The sequence below is a fragment of the Acomys minous genome, assembly GCF_964271855.1.
Source record: "Acomys minous genome assembly, chromosome: 18".
NCBI lineage: Eukaryota > Metazoa > Chordata > Mammalia > Rodentia > Muridae > Acomys > Acomys minous.
The window spans coordinates 22,300,527-22,319,219 of NC_140501.1; the positions used below are offsets into that span (position 1 = coordinate 22,300,527).

The window sequence follows — 18,693 nt, forward strand, 5'->3', positions numbered from 1 at the left end:
TTATGGCCAGTTAGGATCTGCTACCTAAATGGACTCTAGGTGTTTATTTGAGAAACATATGCGTTCTCACCGTTAGAGACCCAAGAGCCATTCTATAACTACCCTTTTGCAATAGAAAACAGAATTTTGAGAATGACAATCTATTTCAGATCAGACTAATGATGAAGGGATAAGAATCTTAACGCATGTAATCAAGCATTAGGAGGAAATTCTCCCTGGGTGACCTAGCAGGTGGTTCTCAAAGCTTAGCCACATTTCCACTCTTTTCTTTCTTGCTTATTTTTAGAAGTTGCATCTGCTACAGTGATTTCTTTACCACTTACTGAATTCTCATTTAGAAGAGGGGCAGAGGTGAGGATGAAATTGGTAAATTGATCATTGATTAGCTTGTTTTAACAGGCCATTAACAAATGGCCAAGGTAATAAAAATAGTCATTTAGATGTGCTGCTGAATCCATTAGAACAGTCTAGGAGAGAATGATGTAATTAGTTTTCACTCTAAGTTGTTTTAATGTGATTCTACTTACCATTTATTATCACACACACACACATACTTGGCATAATAAAGATGCTTGCTCCAGGCTTAAAACTGTAACAGTATACCAGATGGAACGGTGACGGAGGTGATCAAAAGGATGCTTTCAGGGAGAGATGCTCAAAGGAGATACAACAAGAGGTGAGAACGTGGTTCAGTGGATGAAGCTTTGGGATAAGGCCAGGTTCTGATCCCCAACACCCAAGTGAAAAATTGAGGGCTCACTGTACCATCAACCCCAGTGTTAGGGGAGAAGAGATGGAGGTCCCCAGAGCTGTCTGGGGAAGTCAAGGCAAGTAGATCCCTAGGAGTCCCCTGCTCAATGGCCTGACCTACTCAAAGAGCTCCATGCCAATGAGAGAGCCTGTCTCAAAAACAAAATAGATGGCTCTTTAGGAATGACACCTAAATATTTGATGAAGATGTGTGCAATCTTGTAATACAAAACACGTAAGGAAAGAGTGAGGCAGGCGCTCCCTCCAAAAGAAAAAGGGGTTTACACAAAATGACCTGACTATTAAGGCATCATTGATTGCCTGCGGTGAAGCCCTGAACTCAATCTTCTTGCTAGTCATGGCTAAAAACTACTCTCAGAAATGGTCTCCACAGCCGACTGTCCCATCGTGGACCACACACACTTTTCTAACCCTTGTTCTAAAGCCTTTGTTAAACTGGATGATTTTATTATGATATGTTCCATGGAAGGGACTCAATATAACACAATGGAAAATAAGCTGAAATAATCTGGAAAAAACAGGAAGTAAAATGTGGGGGGAAAATAAAAGACTATGCTTTAACTCAATATTGTAATGCAGAACTGTGTGTTGGGACACTGTGCAGTATTTTCACAAATGCTTGATGTGATGACTGCCTCACAGGAAGATGCTGGCTCGTGGTGACTGCTCTGCTCGTGTTATTTGCTTTACTTCATCTTGGCTACTTAAGGCCTGGTTGGTCACTTGACCTCCAACATAAATGTCCGGAGGCAGAAGAAGATAGATGGAAGCCACTTCATAGGTATGGAAGTTGTGACAGCCCTCAGCGCGTGCAGGCTGAGTTAGTAGACTGTGAAGGCAGTTGCATCAGAAGCAATAAGGTGAGAGGCAGATTTCCCCATCACTGCTCCCTCACGGAAGTGCTCATACTAATGGATGGGAGGCAAACTGCCCCTCAATCCTATCCGATTCTTATCCCTTCAACAGATTACTGAAGACTTTAACTCCACATTAAATTTCTGACTGCTTGGATTCCCTGGAGTGGTCAGTGTTTCAGATATGCTTGCTGATTTGCACAGTTGTAAGGAGGACAGTAGATAGATGTTTTGAAAAGAAATGTAAATAAGGAAAATAACACTCAGTTAAGTGATTACCCAGAAACTTCTGTGGGTTCCTGAGCAGAGTACAGATGAAGTTCTGCCGTCCTAAACCACCCCTCACAATCCTGCACACTGCTCCCTCCAGTGGCAGGGCTTTTCACACCTTGTCTGCACTATACATATTCCCTCTTATTTTCCCCTCAATATTCAAAATTTCTGAACTCTGTTGTTCTTTTATGCCCTTCAGATGAGACTTAGTAGTTTGTCACCAATGTGTCCCTTACTTGCAAGTGTTAGTGAGTATAGAATCCCATATTTCAGTCTTTCAGATATAAGTATCTTTTCTGGCCTCAACTTCACTGGGGCTAATTTTTCTTCCTTCCTTTCATTTATGTATGTATGTATGTATGTATGTATGTATGTATGTATGTATTATGTATACACATATGTATGTATGTATTTTGAGGCTGCATCACTCTATGTAGCCTGTCTGTTCTGAAACCCATTATGTAGACCAGGCTGGCCTTGAACTTGCAAAGATCCACCTGCCTCTGCTTCCTGAGTGCTGGGACTGAAGGTGTGTGCTACAAGGCCTGGCCTCATTAGAATATATTTTCAGTAATATAGTGTACATTGTGTGCATTTTTTAAAAAGTAAAATGTAAACCATTGATCTTTTCCCCCAAAGTATCAGCCCCTCTTTTTTTATCACACTGCTTCTGACTGGTAAAGGCATTGAAGAATTTCATAGGTTATCACAGCTAACATAAAACAATATAATCCAGTTCACTATTTTTTAAAGATGTATTTACTTATTATTATGTATATGGTTCTCTGCCTACACATGCACCTGCAGGCCAGAAGAGGGCATAAGATCAGATCACATTATAGATGGTTGTGAGCCACCATGTGGTTGCTGGAAATTGAACTCAGGACCTTTGGAGCAGTCGGTGCTCCTAACCGCTGCGCCATCTCTCCAGCCCCCTCCAGTTCACTATTGAAGCATAGATATGAAAGAAATCATTTCCTAAGTGACAAGTGAAGGTAAAGGGATACTGCCACCAGTTAATAAATTGGGATATCTTTGGTCCTCTATAGGAGCAAGGAATAATCACTGGGGCTTGAGTTACTGTTCAGAGTTTCAGTGACAGAAACTGTCTTGGGGCCATTTTTGAACAAAGAAGGATTTTTTACTTCCTTATTTATCTTATCATATGTCAGTGTGATGTCTTTGTACAGTATGAATGAAGACTATGAAATTGGTGATAATTGGCATCTAATTCTTTTCCACAGTATATCAATGAATCTAAAATCAAAGTCCATTTAAGATGAGCACTTAGAAGGAGCTGACATACAAGTGCATAGCCTTGCCGCTTGCCTCTCATTGCCAATCTTTCTTGTCTTCATAAGGGATAGTTCTCTGTCCTGTTCTAGCCTAGAACGCCCCACCCCCAAATGTCACCTCAACACTGTGAATTCAGAGACAAATGAGGCCATCAATTGAAAACAAGCAACCACACCTCCCAGCCCTGAGTTCTGAGAGTTGATAGTTGCCTGACTATTTTGAGCATAATCCAACATTGGACCTTCCTGTAAACATTGCAATGTATTCGGTAGTAAGAGCTCATCTCATTTTTGTGGAAACCAAATTGATACAAATTGTCAGACTTAAAAGTCTTTCTCCGTTTAGTCTTAGAATGACATAGATAATAACTCTAATTGAAAAAGAACCACAGCTAACCTCTAACACTGACTCGGGCAGCTGCTAGTATCCACATTGTTTTCCTAAGTGTAAGGATTGGAAATTTAGAAAATTAAGAAATTTCCATATGTTCACACAATAAAGACAGAGCCATCACCCAAACCTAGGTCTTACACAGTTTGTGCCCCTAACTCTTGCACTATCAGTCTGTTATCTATCATATCACTTAGAGTTCGTATGTGCATGACAAATATGAACTACGATCTTATTACCAACGCCTGATTATCTCATCCTTGGATCAACTCTCTCTGAGAAAAGCAATGCCACTAACAAATCAGCTTTCCTTTGTCACGCAGCACGTGGCTGGGGTGGTCCTTCCTGCTGTCGATTGGCCTGTGTTCAAGAACTACAAATGGATTTTAATACGAGCCTGCGGGAGGCGGGGGGTGGGGGGGGAGATACAATTATGGTGATAAATCTACAGGAATCATAAAATGAATTAAAAACCCTACATAAATGCTTTTTGGATTATCTGCCACTAGGGACTGCTTATGCCGTGGTCTCTTCTCTGACTGCAGATAATTGAACGGTGGGTATTTTACTGCAACTGGAAGTCCTGACGTTAAGGAGAAAATGAAGCATGTTCATAGGATTTTGCTTATTTACTCAGTAATTAATTTGAGATTTCATCACAGGAATCATTTAAAACTAGGACAGAGTAACTTTATCTCATGGGAGCTTGCTCCTTTTATGTGACTGAAAGGGGGTGATGAACGCGTCCGCCTCTTCTCCTTCTGTGTATTCACTCATAAACAAGCAACTAATATGCAGATGTTGTTTGAGAGATATAAAGGAAATGTTTAATGGAAAAAGTAATCTTACTAAGATATGTTTGTGACGTCTCTGAGAACTTTTACTTAACCTATGAGCCCTTTCTTCTTATTCAATAGCACCATGGTCACTGGGTTACATGGAACAACCGGAAACACCTTGTTAAAGTGGTGACAGCAGTTACCTTATCTTGATAAGAAGGCAGACATTAGAAATCAGGCACATTCTTCACAGTTGAGTGGAGAGTGGGGTCTGACTTTCACGCAAACTCTGGTGCCCCATATTTGACCACGTCCCCTGCATGGGGAGGCCTGGTGGCACTCAGAGGAAGGATAGCAGGCTACCAAGAAGAGACTTGATACTCTATGGGCATATACAGGGGGAGGAGGTCCCCCTCAGGAACAGTCATAGGGGAGGGGAGTAAGGGGAAAATGGGAGGGAGGGAGGAATGGGAGGATACAAGGGATGGGATAACAATTAAGATGTAATATGAATAAATTAAATATATATATTTTTTAAAAAAGAAATCAGGCATACAAGTCTGTATTGCATTCATACTTAAGCTGTGGATTTCATGGTCAGAATTCATTGAAGGATGGTTGAGTGGTATCCACCATAGAACCACTGATGTGTTTCTTGACCATCCCGTGTGTGTGTGTGTGTGTGTGTGTGTGTGTGTGTGTGTGTGTGTGTATTCATTTTCTGTATTGAAGGGCTGTAAGATGCAGTAAATACATTGTTGTGCATGGTATGTATGCCTGACATTGTGCATTGCGCCTGTGAAAACAGTTCATGGATGTGGCTTGGGTCTATGTAACCCCAGACATGTCATGGCATTGCTGCACAGGCAGATTCTAAGTGGTTTTAAAGAGTGCCAGGAGGACTTGTGACTTAGGCTCTACTCATCCAAGTATGCTTAATTAACAAATAATAAAACATATTCAACACTCACACATGCACGCACGCGCACACACACACACACACACACACACACACACACACACACACACACACACCTGCACTTAAAGCACAGAGCCTGAAATGAAGGCAAATGGACACATAGATACATTTGTCTAGATGGGTCATAATCTCAAGGAATCTTGGTACTGTTCCTCCAACATGCTCACTCTGCCACCCCTTGCTTAAATGTCCACTGTGTGGTCCCAGGGATGAACTTAGGTCTTGAGGAGTGACAACAAGTGACTTCTGATTGATCCACCTCAACATTCCTGCCTTCTGTTTGGTTTTTTGTTTTGTTTTGTTCTTAGACAGGTTCACATCACGTAGCCTTGGCTGACCTGAGTCTCACCGTGTAGACCAGGCTACCTTGCACTTGTAACAATTTCCCTGTTGCTACTGCCTGAGTGTTGGGATTACAGGCATAAGCCACCATGCCAGGGAAGACCACCTGTTTTATAAAATGGACGGTTAAACACTCTCCACTGTTTATACATTTCTTTGTCAATGAACGCAGGTGAATGCAAGCGCCATTGAATCTCAGGTGATGGGAGACTTCTTTCAGGATGAGGGTTAAAATTCCTTTTGTAACCTTCTTAGATGGGTTGAAGTGAACATTGCATACATTTACAAATACCATACCATTTATATGTTCAGTAAACACTTATTGATTAATTGTGAACGCTTTTCATCAAAACTGGAAAGGCTTTGCAGTACTGATACATGGTTAAAAATAGTGATGGGACTATCTGAAGTACAATTAATTGGGAAGCATGTTTTTCATCCACTGTGGTTACTGGAATTACGTGCCATTAGTGGTAAGTTATACTCAGTTCGCGTGTTTAGCTTAGCTTCAGATGATGGATGGATGCACACATTAATTTCTATAGAATATTCATGCCACCAATAAAAACCTGATGGTAGTAACTTCCATGGCAAATTAAGCTTCAATGAGGTTCATGATTTCTCTCATCATAATATAATGTGTTTTCTTTCCTCTGATGATGCTGTGGAACCTAACATACACACACATTTTGAGGTTAGGGTTTAGATAAAAAGGATGTTCATTTAGAAGTCAATACGAATGCATTTCACAGAAATTATTTTCAGTACTTTCTGAAAATAGAGCATTCCTTCTTTTTATCATAAAGTGGTATAGATTCACTTAAGAAAATATAGTAAAACGGTTTAAAATGAAAAATAGTTCACCAGCATAGTCTCTTAATGGAGAAACCATGAAGCTAGGTTTTTTTTTCCTACCCCTTTTCTTATTTCCATGTGTAAACAAAACAAAGAGTTCTGGGGACAAAATTCATTCTTCCGATTTACTTTTGTATAGTAACAGTTCTCACTTAGCGTTATCTAAAATGTTTTCCCCAGTCACAGGGAGGGAAAATGGTGCCTTAATGCCTAAAGTTGAGACTCAGGCCACATGCGGACTGCCACAGCATCGCTCTTGTGTGTCCCCCACATCACTTTTTGCTCCCTCCTGTTTTTAATGCCCAGTTTCTTTTTACACCTTTCACCATTATAAATCAGGCAATCATTAAACTATTCTTGTGAAAAATCTCAAACTGACACAAATATTCAAATGTAATTCCTTGGGGTAATTTACTTTGTTCCCTATTTTCCTAGGAAGAAAGATTTATAACCAAAATGAATATATAAATTATTCAATGTTTTAACAGAATGTTTATAGTCTCTTGATGTATTCATTACTAAAAAAGTAATCATGTTTTATAAAGAATTGTATATAAATGCTGTATTCATATTTTTATATTCTGGGCAGTTTTAATTTATAACATTACATTTTTTAATGTAGGCTTTTTTGAGACAAGGTTTCTCTGTATAGCCTTGGCTGTCCTAGAACTCATTCTGTAGACCAAGCTGGCCTCGAACTCAGAAATCTGCCTGCCCCTGCCTCCTGAGTGCTAGGATTAAAGGCATTCACCTCCACCACTCAGCGTCATTACTGATTTTAATTTTGTGAGTATGAGTCTTTTGCATACATGACTGTCTGTGTCCCCTGTGCATGCAGTTCCCACTGAGGACAGAAGAGGATCCCAGATTCCCTTGGGACTGAAGCTAGAGACAGTTGTTAGCTGCCACCACATTGGTGCTGGGATTTGAACCTGGCTCCTCTGGAAAGGCTGTCGGCGCTTTTAACTACTAAGCCCCCTCTACAGCCCCTCCTAATCTGTGCTAATGCACAACTTCAGTATAAGTGTCTGCCTCTTCCCTGGGCTGCTCTGTACACCATCCAGCCAACTTTGAAGGAATGGGCCATCTTGATTCTTGTTTATTTGGCTTGAGGTATAGGTTCTACTGTGGTAAGTGGGCATTGTAGCTTTGAGATTTTTTCCCCTTACCCCAACCTAAAACACTTATTTATGTGAAATTGAAAAGATTGTGTATGTGTTTTCTTCCAAATGCATTTAAGTAGCTTCTTTACTGTGGTGGCACTTGACTCCATGGTCTCCTTCCTCAAGATTCCTGGATAAATGTGCTATCTTCCCTTGACTTCAGATTTTTTTTTTGTTTTTGATTTTTTGTTTCTGGGTTTTTTGTTTTGTTTTGTTTTTTGTTTTTGTTTTTGTTTTTGTTTTCTGTTTGGTTTTGTGTTTTCATATTTAGTTTTAAAAACAAATTCTCACTGGTGAGGCTTTAAGGTCCACAATGTCAGTTGTCTAAGGATGTCAGTTCCAAACATTGAATTTTTAAAAGCACAGTATTTAGGAAGATAGTGGCCTCTGAATATCAAGTCACTTCCTCTTCACTTAGGACTGTAGGGAAGAGAGTAGAAAGGAGACTGGCTAGATGCTTCAGAATATTCACAGGGGTTGTAAGATGTTTACAAGCTAATTTTGCATCACTCCTGCCTCCATTTACACTTCCACCGTGCAACGCATGAGTATTTCAGTTTTTACTACGTCCTTGTCAGCATTTCTCTCTCTCTCTCTCTCTCTCTCTCTCTCTCTCTCTCTCTCTCTCTCTCTCTCTCTCTCTGTGTGTGTGTGTGTGTGTGTGTGTGTGTGTGTGTGTGTGTGTGTGTGTACTCATCCATGCCATGATAAAGGGTGGAGGTTAGGGAGCAGCCATGGATACTGGTCCTCAGAGTCCACTTTATTTAAGATAGGGTCTCAATGGTTTTGCTGCTGTTTGTGTACATTACTGGCCCTTGACTTTCCAGAGGTGCATCTGTCATTGCATCTGATCTGTCCTCAGGAGCACTGGTATCCCTGATGTTCCTGCTGCCGCTGTTGTTACGTGTCTAGCAACATCTGAGTTCTGGGCATTCAGTCTCAGGTCCCAGTGCTTGCAAAGCATGTGCTTTTACCCACAGAGCCATCTCCCAGCTGGTTTGTCTTGCTTTCATGCATGAAGGCCGAGGTGTGAGATTTTAGAGGAAGTAGAGCAGATGGCTCCTGAGGGTTTCAGAGAGAGAGGCAGCTAGGCAGAGATGAAGAGGTGGGACACAGTGGACTTTGGTGCAGAGGCACTGTTATATGAAACTGTCGCAGATACACATCACTATACAGCTCTCAAAACTCATTGGACATTTCAATCCAGACTGAGCCATCATGTAAGCTATAGATTATCTTAACAATGCACAAGTGCGTAATGATAATGTTATAATAAATTCTTTCTCATTACATACACTCAGTGTGCCACAACATTGTAAGATGTTGAAAACAGGATAAATTATGCATAGAGAGACAATGTGCATATCATGCATTCTACCCACATATTCTCAACTGAATTTGTAGTGACTATGTCGCTCCTTATTTGCATCCACTTAATGTCCTTCCCATGCTGTATTGCTCCAGCTGGTACTTCAGGCACAATGTTGAAAAGCAGGGGGAAGAATGGACATCTCTCTCTTGTTCCTTACTTCAGTGTGATTGTATCAAGCATCTAACCATATAGGATGGATTTTGCCTGCAGGTTTCTCATATATGATTTTTATTGTGTGAAGGTACATTCCCTGTAGCACAACATTCTCTAGGATTTTTTTTATCATGAAGGACATGTTGGATTTTGGCAAAAGCTTTTTCAGTATCTACTGAGATAATCATGTACCCATTACCTTCACAGGTTATTATATGTATTAACTTGCATATGCTGAGCCAACTCAGTATCAGGGTAAAGCCAATTTTGGAATGGTGCATAATCTTTTGATGTATGAAAATACAGTCTACTCATTTTAAAAATAATTTCACTTATTCATGGTTCTAATAAGGCTTTAATCTGTTATTTTCTTTACCATTGCCAATAAAAAACTACATGCACATTGATAGATAAAAGGAGGTAGCTTTATCTTTCCACTTATAACTAGAACTTCTTTTGTTCTTACTATTAAATGTATATTACTTTTCAGAATGTGATCAAAGATAATAAAGTTTCACTAAATATGAGAGGAATGTATATCAGCTTGACCCTCTTTGTGAAACTTAGTTGAAAACTAAGTTAGACAGTGGAAAATAAACTTACTGTTTTTCTTTTTTAACATACTATTCTATCTTGCTTTGTGTTGCTGTGATAAAATACTAAACAAAGCAACTTGGACAGGACAGGACTTATATGGCTTACATGATACAATCCATCACAGAGGGAGGCCAAAGCAAGAACTCAGGCCAGGAATTGAAGGCAGAGACCATGGAGAAAAGCTGCTGCTTACCACTTTGTGCTCCTTGGCTTCCCAAGCTGCCTTATAGAGGCCAGGCCTACTTGCCTAGGAATGGCACTGTCCACAGTGAACAGGGTCTTCCTACATCAATTAGCCATCAGGAAGATGCTCCAGAGCCATGCTCACAGACCACTCAATGCATGGAATTCCTCAATTATAGTTCCTCCTTCCTGGGTGTATCAAGTTGACCATTGGCTAACTATAAACAATACTTCTTCTAACTTGACCAGATGGGAAGAATTTAAGTGGTTCATGATTCAGAATAACTTAAAAGCCATATTCTTTTGTAGCAAATGTAATGCTTAGACATCAGTTAAGTTACATTACCACTCTCTTTTCTTGGCTATTTGTGTTTACAGGTAATATTGGCATTCCTGTCTGAACATGTTTGTCCATCTTTTTGGTATTTAAGGATGCCACTTGTTAATTTGAAATGTGGATACACAAAATCCCCTCTCTTTCCCCTCTTTCCACCAGCCTCAAAGCACACATGGCCACACCAGAGTTTGAGAGGGCAGTCAACTGTAAACATTGGTTCTGATTGCTTTGGATAAATGGTGTAACTTAGGAAAGCCCTGTGATAGAAGTCATAGAATATCTAACGACCATAACATAAGGAAGCAGTTGGGAGCAGTTGGAATGTTTGTACTAAAATCTTTTCAAAGGCTCACATTCTCAGTTTAAGAGTAAAAGCCACTAAACATAAACAAAAGCACAGGAACGTTATGTTGTGCTTATGCTATGCATTTTCTTTTTGTATTTTGCATAGTGTGTGGGGGGGGGTAGAGACACTATGGACATGTACCAATCAGGGGACAACTTGAGGGAGTGTCTTTTTTTTTTTTTTCACCATGTAGATTCCAGAGGTTAGAAGCACAGTGCCTTTACCAGCTGAGCCAACTTACCAACCCTGTCCTTGATTTCTTGAAGAGTCGCTTCTTCCACTTTCAACCACAATATTGATAAGAAACAATTTACTTAAATTTTCATTCAAGTGTGCCATCCTTACACACAGAGGTTGATAACTTTGTCAACAATTTCAGTGTCAGTTATCAGGGTAGTACTGTGAGTCACTTCCTCTTACTCTCATGAGTGAAATTAGAGAAGTTACAGTTGATCTTTCTTTAGGATATGTTATATCTTCCTACATTTATAAGCTTACATCTTCATGGCATTTATGCACTTGAACATGTGAAGAAGAAATATCTCTGAAAGCAAGACAACTGAATGGGAAGCAGAACTTATGAAATAAAAATATAACAAGTAGGCTCCATTTGCAGTAGAATCAAAGTACAGAGAGAAGACTGAAGTGAATGCTGTAGCCACATATGGAGAACAATAGCCTGTCCACTGGGAGCAAAGCAATCAGCCCTAGTTGCAGGGCGATCACAGCAGGCATTACTAAGGGGGAAAAAACCCTGAGGTATGTAGCTGTTATGAATGTCATATTTTTAAAATCACCCTTTAATTAAAATATAGTTTTACTTAAAATAAGACAGTATAAAACATCAAATGACCATAGATACGGGTCCAGCTCAGGTAGATTTTACAAGAACTACAGAATATCTCTTAGAGACTTGAAAAACGGCTTTAAAATATTTTTTTTCTTTTTTAAAAATTAAGTATTCAGTTTACATCCTGGTCATAGCCCCCTCCCTCCTTTCTCACCCTTCCTCTCTGTTTCTCCCATACTCCCGCCCTACTCTCCAGGGAATCCCCCTCACCCATCCTAGCATATCAAGTTGTACCAGGACTGAAGCCATCCTCTTTCCCTGTGGCCTGGCGAAGCAGCCCCACCAGAGGAAAGTAACAAAAAAGAAGGCAGTAGAGCCTTTGTCTGAGCCAGCCCCCACTTCCCGCACTAAGGTACTCACATGATGACTGAGCTACCCACCAGTTCCGTCTGTGCAGTGAGCCCAGGTCCAGTCTAAGCATGGTCCCTGGATGGGGCCCCAGTCTCCACAGGGTCCCCTGGGACCTGGAGTTGGCCCAGTTGGTCCTCCCGTGGAGCTCCTGTCACCTGTGTGTCCTCCATCCTTAACCCCACTCTTCTCTAAGACACCCTGTGTGCTCTACCCCGTGTGTGGGTGTGGATTTCTGCATGTGCTTCCATCAGGTGCTGGGTGGAGCCACTCAGAGGGCAGCCATGCTACGCTCCCATCTGTAAGCACAGAAGAGTATAGTCAACAGTGTCAGGCGCTGGATGTCTCCTATGGATGGGTCTCAGAATGGGTCAGGTACCTGTTGGACATTTTCTCAATCCTGCTCTGTGCCTGTCTCTGCACAGCTTGTAGGCAGGGCAAGTTCCGGGTTGAAGTGTCTGTGGGTGAGCTGGTGTTCCCCCTCCTTCCACTAGGAGTCCTGTCTAGTTAGAGGTTGCCCTCTTCAGTCTCCATGACCTCTACTACTAGGATTCTCAGCTAGAGTGACCCTCATATCCTCCCTGGAGCCTACCCTGTTGAAGGTTTCTAGCTTGTCACGGAGGAGCCTCCGCCAAAGGTTTCTTTTCTCTCTGCAAGACCTCCGTCCTCCTGCCCCCACTCACCCCAGGTCTGATGTTGACTCGTTTCTCTCCGTGCTCCCTCACTTACCATGTTCCCTCTCTGTAACCACTTCCACTGTCTATTGTATTTCCACTTCTAAGTGAGATAGATTTAAGCATCCTCCCTTGGGTCTTCCTTGTTACTTATCATCTTTGGATCTCTAAACTGTAGTAAGGTTATCCTGCACTATATGGCTAAAATCCACTTATATATAAGTGGTACATACCATGTGTGTCTTTCTGGGTCTGGGTTACCTCACTCAGGATAATCTTTTCTAGTTCCATCCATTTGCCTGTAAATAGCAAAGCTTCCTTGATTTAGTAGTCGAATAGTATTCTATTATGTATAGGTACCACAGTTTCTTTATCCATTCTTCTGTCAAGCGACATCTGGGCTGTTTCCAGTTTTTAGCTATTATGAAAAAAGCTGCTATGAACATAGTTGAGCAAATGTCCTTTTGGGTATAACTATCCCCAAGATAGGTATTACCCTATCTGTTGGGTATATGCCCAGGAGTGGTAGAGCTGGGTCTTGAGGTAGAACAATTCACAATTTCCTGAGACAGCATCAGATTGTTTTCCAGAGTGGTTGTACAAGTTTGCACTCCCACCAACAATAGAAGAGTGTTCCCCTTTCTCCACATCTTCACTAAGTTGTGCTGTCTCTTGTATTTTTGATCTTAGACATCCTGACGGGCTTAAGATGAAATCTCACAGTGGTTTTGATTTATATTTCCCTGATGACTAAGAACATTGAGCATTTCTTAAGTGTGGCCATTTGATATTCCTCTGTTAAGAATTCTCTGTGTTGCTCCATACCCCATTTTCAATTGGATTATTTGGTTTGATGGATGTTTCTTGAGTTCTATATTATCCCTTTGTCAGAGGTAGGATTGGTGAAGATCTTTTCCCAATCTGTAGACTGATTACCGTTTGTTCTATTGATAGTGTATGTTGCCTTACAGAAGCTTTTCAGTTTCATGAAGTCCTATTTATTAGTTGTTGATCTTAGAGCCTGAGGTGTTGGTATTCTGTACAGGAAATTGTCTCCTGTGACAATGAGTTCGAAACTCTTCCCCACTTTCTCTTCTGTTAGATTTTGTGTTTGTGGTTTTATGTTGAGGTCTTTAACCAACTTAGATTTGAGTTTTGTACAGGGTGATAGATATGGATCTATTTGCATTTTTCTACATGTAGATATCCAGTTAAACCAGCACCATTTGTTGAATATGCTTTTTCCCATTGTATGTTTTTTGATCCTTCGTCAAAAATCAAGTGTATGTATGTGTGTGGGTTTATTTCTGACTCTTCAATTTGATTCCATTGATAAACCAGTCTATTTTTATGCCAGTACCATGCACATTTTATTACTATTGCTTTGTAGTATAATTTGAAGTCAAGGATGGAGATACTCTAAAAGTTCCTTTATAGTATAGGATTGTTTTAACTATTATTATTATTTTTGTTTTGTTTCCCATATGAAGTTTAGAATTGTTCTTTCAAGATCTGTAAAATATTGTGTTGGTATTTTGGTGAGGATTGAATTGAATTTGTAGATTACCTTTGTAAGATGTCCATGTTTACTATGGTAATCTTACCAATCCATGAGCAAGGGACTTTTTTCCATCTTCTGATATTTTGTGCAATTTCATTCTTCAAAGAATTGAAGTTCTTGTCATACATGTCTTTTAATTACTTGCTTAGAGTTACACCAATATGTTTTATATTATTTGTGGCTATTGTGAAATATGTTGTTTTCCTAATTTCTTTTTAACACCTTTTTTAATATACAGGAGGGTTACTGATTTTTATAAATTAATCTTGTATCCTGCCACTTTGCAGGTGCAGTTCTCTGATGGAATTTTGGGGGTCACTTATGTATAATCATCAGCAAATGGTGATACTTTGATTTCTCCCTTTCTGATTTTTATCTTCTTGATCTCCTTTAGTTGTCTTATTGCTTTAGCTAAATTGAAGAGCTACGTAGAGAGTGGGCAGCCTTGTCTTGTCCCTGATTTTAGTGAAACTGCTTTGAGTTTCTCTCCATTTAATTTGATATTGGCTATTGGCTTTCTGTATCTAGGTTTTATCATGTTTAGTTATGTGCCTTGTATTCCTGATCTCCCCAAGACTTTCATCATAAAGGGTGTTGGATTTTCTCAAAGACTTTTTCTGCATCTAATGTGGTTACCATATGTGTTTTTTTTTCTTTCAGTTTGTTTATACGGTAGATTACATTGATGGATTTTCATATATTGAACTATCCCTCCATTCCTGGAGTGAAGCCAACTTGATCATTGTGGATTATGTATTTGATGTGTTCTTGGATTCGATTTGTGAATATATTATATTGTATTTTTGCATCAATGTTCATGAGTAAAATTTGTCTGAAATTTTCTTTCTTTGTTGTGTGTTAGGGTTCCCCGGGCTTGCTAAAGTAGGATATCTAGGTTCTGGAGGCACCATGTGGCCCTAGACTTTGTTGCTTGTCTTTTTACTCTGACCTCTAGCCATCTATCTGGTTGACCCTGGTGTTAGTACGTCTGTTGGTGCCTGAGAGTGGTAGGCCTCTAGAATTGTAGGTACACCTGGTGGTCCCGGGTGCTATCAGATCGCTGGTTTTCCTGGGTGTAGCAGGAGATATAGGAAGGACTGGTAGTCTCTTATTGCTGCTGGTATCTGGGATTTCAAGTGGAGTTGGGGGTCACAGGTAATGGAGTGGATAAGGAACTCTTAAACCCTGATGATTGTTTGTCTCTGTTGTTCCCTGATAATTGGTGCTGTTCCCTGATGGCTGCTGGTCTCCAGGACTGTTATTCTCTGATGCCTGTCTCCCTCTAGGACTGTAGATGGGGCTGGGGAGATGGAGAGTGGAGCATATTGTAGGGGATTTGGTGCAGATACACTTTAAAATGTTTGACCACACACATACTCATGAGGAAAGCTGCCGATGGAGTCCACAATGGGGCTTTGGAGTCTCTGGCTCTGAAGTTACAGGTGGCTGTGAACCACTTGATGTGAGTAACGGGAGCTGTGCCATTGAACAGCATACACCACTGCTGAACCATCCGCCAGGCCACAGAATACACATTTCTTTTTTCTTTTCTTTCTTTTTTTTTTTTTAGGATACTAAATATTTTTTATAATTTTAGTTTTATTAATTTATTCAGATTACAACTAAATTGTTATCCTATCACTTGTATCCTCCCGTTCCTCCCTCCCTCCCACTTTCACCTCATTCCCCTTCCTAGGTCTTAGAATGAGGAGGACCTCCTCCCCACTATATGGTCATAGGCTATCAAGTCTCATCTTGGTAGCTTGCTTATTCTTTCTTTGAGTGCTACCAGGCCTCTCCATGAAGGGGTCGTGGTCAAATATGGGGCACATATCAATCACAAGTCCAAGCATTAAGCCAGACTCTGAACTTTATAATACTAAATTACTTCTGTGAAAAAGAGCTCCTGTGCTCTTTGGAGTTGTTTATATTGTAACATTAAGAAATCAAACCAACCAGATGAAATGTGTTCCAGCAGCTAGGATGTGGTTTTCTTGTGGATTAATCTGAATAATCTTTTTTTAAAAATGAGTTAAATATTCAGGATAAGTTTTAACCATCTGATAGACATAAGGACAATATATTCTGTTTTGTAATGTATATCTGCTTGCTTTGTAAGATGCATACCCCAGCAGTGACTCTTTGGCAGTCTTGTACTGGAATACATTGAATTACTCAACTCTGAAACACTTTAGTAATAGGTTGGCTTTGTTTGCAGTTTTTCTTTGCAAGAAGAAAAAACTCTGGTTTATCTTTTTACTACTACAAGAACTTGATGCTATCAGTTCAATCTTCATAGCAATTTTCCAAGTCTGAAACAAAGACTATTCTGAAAACCTAAAACTTTACGGAATTCAAGATGACACTGCTAATAAAAAATAAACTAGATTATGTCTTCTTTCAAATATTTGGAATTCTTTCCCAAGGCTCATTTTCTCTTTTTAAAATAATATTTCATAAAAGCCTAAGAAAGAGACATGATGTTAGACAAATCGACATTTTATAACATTTCCTAAAAATTAGCTTGAAATTATTGCTCAAAATTTTGTAAAACTGAAATAAAGCATAATTTATTTAAATAATAGATAGTTGTCAATATTCTATTTGTGTGTAAGACACACTTTTGAAAAGTAAAGAGATGAATACCTAACGATGATCCCTGGGTTGAGTCTTGTGGGTCTTTTCCATTTCTTAAAAAGAAGAAAGAGAGCCTGCCATGGCTACTTAGAGGCCTTATCCTATAACATCGCTAACTTTACAGATACGTCTGTGCAGCCCAAGGCTGGAAGCACAGACAGTTTTACCTGCCAGATTGTTGTTTGTCCCGAGAGATTAGCAATGGTATTTGAGATATGATACCCTGTCAACAATGAAAGCAGTTGAGTGGTACAATAAGGATTTTATTGTCTTGATATTGATAGAGTATAATTATTTAATAGGCAGGCTTCATCCAACTCCTGCATAATAGAGAGGTATCACCATGTGTCTCTGTGATGTTTGTATTTATAAATTCATGCAAAAAATTTCCAAGGACCTTAATGTTTGATCTAAAGCTTTGGCTTATATTCTTTTGTTCTTTTACTTTGAGCATGGGAGAAAGCTGTGTAGTTCTAAGGCATCTGGGAGGAGCTAGGGGTTCTCAGTGTTTTGTCTTCCTAGCTCTCTAGTCTATCTAATGGGACTGAGAGGAGGTCTTTTTCTGATGCTCTACCAAAGCTCTTGGAGGAAGTATTTGCCTCGGTTGGGAATTAGATGATGTCATGCAAATGATAGGTTCACAATACAGAGAAGTTGGAGCACCTCTAAAGCTCAGTGGTGCTGCCTTATGCCTTAGAAGCCTTCACTTTACCTCAGTGCCATATGTCCCTGTTCCCTTGCCACCATCTGCCAATGTACTTTTTCATTTCTGATGGGAATGACTTCTACAGGGATCCAATAATCTTCAACTGTATTTGTAAAGGTCTGTTCTTACATAAAGTAGAAGTAACCATTGTTTCCAAATTTGTCTGATATGTGAGGAGTCAAGGATGTGTGTAGTTATCAAGATTGGTACTGCTTAATGATGTGTTTAGTGATTTATGTTTTGTATTCTGAACCAGTTGTTCCCTTTTAGAAAAGCAATATCAACAAGGTCTTTTCAATGTATATTCAAAATACTGATAAGAAACAACTCAGGCTATTCTACAGAAACAAAACCCTGCTGATGATGCTAAGAATAAACATTGTTCTAATAGGAGAAGTGATAATGTCTACAGATTTGCACAAAAGTGGTTTAATTTGTGGTGTTTGAGTGTTTGTTTGTTTGTTTCCTAATGTGTTTAGGATAGTTTATAAAATTGTTTCACAGCTTTAGTTCCTAAAGTACAAATTGTATTTAGAATTCCAAAGAGGAGGCATTATAGATCACCTGGCTTTTACCATTCTGATTCATATGCTTTTGCAGGCAACCGTTTTAGCCAAGAAGGGGGAAAAGCATGAAAACATCAACCCATTTTCTTTTCATTCTATCTGGTGCCACCGTTGATTTGTTTTCTTTCTCTTTTCATTGTGACTGACTAAAACGCCCCCCCCCCCCCGCTGCCTATTGTATGCTTGGGAGAGAACTATAATTTATATTCCATAATGAGCGTTTTTAAGAACAATGTTTCTTCTTAAACCTTTAAATGCATTTTCATGTTTTCAAGAAGAACAGCAAATGGAAATCTTTCATGAAACGAAGAATGAAATGACCAACTTACCATAACTGTTGTTCTGATACCATACGAAAACTGAAAATAACGATTTTGGGTTTTCATCTAATAGAATAATACTAATATGAGTGTTGACCTGGTTAAATTAGATGTAACAAAATAGTCTGCTGTGGTCTGTCTCTCTCTGTCATGGCTCTAATAACACACTCTAATAGAACACCATGGCTCATTTGGCCCCAAATGTATGCATTTATTAAATACTTCTTCAACTTAGCAACTAATAGGTGTGTATTTGTGCCCATTAACAGTGTGATGAGGATGTTGGTATGTTAAACTGTATTTATTATCAAACTTTCCTCATTAAAATATACAAGAGTACA

The 18,693-nt window shown here is 39.6% G+C and overlaps 1 protein-coding gene across 9 annotated transcripts in view; it reads left to right on the plus strand.

The window, feature by feature from the left end:
- Nucleotides 1–18,693, plus strand: part of KLF12 (KLF transcription factor 12) — a 581,105-nt gene that overhangs the window by 407,118 nt on the left and 155,294 nt on the right. The gene's annotated exons all lie outside the window — the stretch shown is intronic.